Here is a 3419-nt window from a genome sequence, read left to right as displayed (position 1 = left end):
GCACCTGTGCCCAGCATCGCCTTCCTGGCACTTGTGCTGGATGGCACGTGTAAAGACATTCGAGCAAGATCGTTGCCAGTGCCGCCAAACTGGCTCCTGTGCAGGTGGCACGTAAAATACACTATTTTGAGCGTGGCCGTAAAAGCACCCACTACACTCTCGGAGTGGTTGGCGTTAGGAAGGGTATCCATTTGTAGAAACTCTGCCAAATCAGATTGGAGCCTGGTGTAACCATCTGGTTTCACCAGTCCACATTTTCTTTTTCACATTTATTATTATTATTGTTGTTGTTGTTATTATTATTATTATTACCTTTCATCTTTTGGGGGTTAATGAAATAAATACCAACCAAGTAATTACCAGGATCAATATAATTCAACAGCTCCCTTCCTCAAAATTTCAGACTTCGCGCCTATAGTAGAAAGGATTATTATTGTTGTTGTTGTTGTTGTTGAAATATTAATCCATTCAAACATCTGTCTGTGTGTCCCTCACTACAGTTTACAATTGACTAATGTTGTCAGTCAAAGTGACGAGAATGACTCAAGAGCTTAACTGCCAGTGTCTCTGGTAGAGGGCGACACTTAGCAGGATCCACCGTCTTGCACAAGCAACGATAAACCAATCAAACTGAAATCATTGATGTCTTCGGTAAGTATTTGTTTTTCTCTCTCTCTCCCTCTCTCTATCTATCTATCTGTCTGACTGTCTTTTGCTTGCCTATCTGTCTGTCTCTCTGTGTAACTTGAGCTATCTATCTTTCTATCTCTGCATCTATAAAATAATAATTATAATGATAACGAACTTATTGTATACAATGTCCATAACAACTCATCAGAAAAAGTAACCAAAACTGCATCAACAGAATAGGCCCATTCATCTGTCCGTCCGTCTGTCTGTTTGTCCGTCCGTCTGTTTACTATGTATCGACTTCTCTTTCTCTCTTTCTATCTCACTCCATATACCTGTCTATCCGTATTTTGTTTGTTTGTCTATCTATATCTATATGTAACTATATTTATCGCTCTTTCTATCTCTCTATCTATCAGTCTGTTTGTCTGTGTATGTATCTATCTATATCTATCCATGCATCTATCTATTCATTTATCTATCTATCTATCTATCTATCTATCTATCTATCCATCCATTTATTTACTCATCTATCTGTCTATATCTATCTATCTATCTATCTATCCACTTATCTCCCTGTCTACCTATCTATCAGTTTGTTTATCATCTATCTGTCTGTCTGACTCTCTTTTCCTCTTCTATTTCCTTTAACCAATTTTCGAGAAAGTTTCTTCCAGTTTTTTTTTCTTTTCCTCTCTTTATTTATGTTTTTTCTATCAATTTTCTTCCTCTCTTTCTTTCTTGTATTCAGCTCATGTCTCTTATTCCCTCTCTCTCTCTCTATATATATATATATATATTTTTCTCTTTTCTATAATTCTTCATTCTCTTTCATTCTCAGTCTCTTTCCTTCTCCTTTTCTCCTTCCCCTTTCTCACATTTTGCTTCTTTCATTATCCTTTCTATTTTTCCCTCATTCATTCTTTCTCCATCATTTTGTCTTCTTTTTTACTTTAATCTTTTGTTTTTTCCACTCTCCTTTCTATTTTTCTCTCCAAACCTGCCCTGATCGAGCAGACCTAATATATAAGGCTTTCCACTTGTGACCATCCCTACTATTTTCAGGTATGATCTGCCCAGCATGTCCTTCCCTTTTTCAAAACACTAGTATGATATGCAGGCGATTTTAGCTGTTGTTTCTAGGAGGTCAGCTGTTTCAGACGAACTCTGCTCAAGCAGATGTTTGATCAAAATCGTTCCTTTCATGACCATCTCATCTATGAGTCAGACAATGTATCTATCAAACTTTATTATCTAACAGAGTACATTTCTTTAAGATGTTACAGTGTGGTTTGAGGGAAATTTAACATCTATTTCTTGCATGCAGACTGACCACATAAAGCTTGTTTTACATCTCTTATGTTTTATGATAACCTTTAACCATTTTCTTACCAAATTTCTGGTGAAATGCATGACCTTTGTTGTAATTAACGTTGAACATATTGAGGAATTTATTAACATAACTTTGTCATTACTTAGATGGTTTCGGAATAAAAATTAATGTGGAATTTTGATGGAAGATTTTAATTTAGATCACTTTGAAATGGGGAATTTGTATCATGGACAATGGTCATTTAATGACCATTGTCCATGCTGGCAAGGGTTGGACGATTTGACCAGGGCTGGGAAGCTTAGGAGCTGCACCAGACTCCAGTGTGATTTGGCATGGTTTCTACGGATGGATGCCCTTCTTAATGCCAAAAACCTTAAACAAAAAATAAGAAAAATGCTAAAAATCACTGGAATGATAGAAAAGTTTGTATTTTTCTCAAAAGGTAACTTCTTGTGGCTGTCCTAATATTTCATTCTTGAGGCAGTTTTCAAAACATCCTAAGATGGCACCACAAACATTGATTAATCTGGTATAACTTCAGAAGTGTGTATCCCCACCATCTTGACTTTGTTTCCTCATAACCTTTTATTTGTTTCAGTCATTAGACTGTGGCCATGCTGGGGCACAACCTTGAAGAATTTTTTAGTCAAATTAGTTGGCCCCAGGCTTTTTTTTTTTTAAAGGCTGGTACTTATTCTATTACCAAACTCCTAAGTTACAGGGATGTAAACACACCAGCACCGGTTGTCAAGTGGTGGTGGAGGACAAATACAGACACAGAGACACACTTGCATACATATATATATTTTTAGAAAGGAATCCAAAAGCCACACATGCTGACACGCATAAACACACAAAAGCATGCTACTATCTCAGTCTATAAGTAAGTCTTCACCCATTACGATATGAACGAATATTTGCCCTGAAGAGATTTTTACCTTTCAAATGCATAATGTAATCTTAATAGCAAAATATGAACAAAGGTAAGAAATTGAAATTGAAACGTGCGTAGATGATATGAAATTGACTATTATATAAATAAAATGATTTTTTTTCTGTGTTCAAACTCTCCTTCTACCAAATCCACTCACACGCCTTTAGTTGGCCCAAAGCTATAGTAAAAGACACTTGCCCAAGATGCCATGCAGTGGGACTGAACCTGGAACCATGTGGTTAGGAAGCCATTTTAAAAGTATTTGTAGAAAATTTCATTGAAAATATTTATTTTTTAAGTTATGAGGAAACAAAGTTGGATGGGGGTGGGGATGCACAGTTGTGTAGGTATGTTTTATCTCTTGTCAGTTTCTTTCATTAGACTGTGGCCATGCTGGGGCACTTACCTTGAAAGGTTTTATTTGAATGAGTCACTCGCAGGACCTATTTTCTTTAAAGCCTGGTACTTATTCTAGCAGTCTCTTATGTCAAACCACTAAGTTATGGGGATGCAAACAAACCA

At 36.5% G+C, this 3419-nt stretch overlaps 1 protein-coding gene across 1 annotated transcript in view; it reads left to right on the top strand.

The window, feature by feature from the left end:
* The first annotated feature begins 173 nt into the window (after positions 1-173).
* The window catches only part of LOC106872587 (uncharacterized), a 12136-nt gene continuing 8890 nt past the window's right edge, over positions 174-3419 (top strand). Inside the window, exon 1 of the mRNA XM_014919621.2 lies at positions 174-651. The gene's annotated coding sequence lies outside the window, so the exon portion shown is untranslated. The remainder of the gene's footprint in view (positions 652-3419) is intronic.

Source organism: Octopus bimaculoides, chromosome 26 (genome assembly GCF_001194135.2).
Source record: "Octopus bimaculoides isolate UCB-OBI-ISO-001 chromosome 26, ASM119413v2, whole genome shotgun sequence".
NCBI lineage: Eukaryota > Metazoa > Mollusca > Cephalopoda > Octopoda > Octopodidae > Octopus > Octopus bimaculoides.
This window is presented reverse-complemented; position numbering and strand designations above follow the sequence as displayed.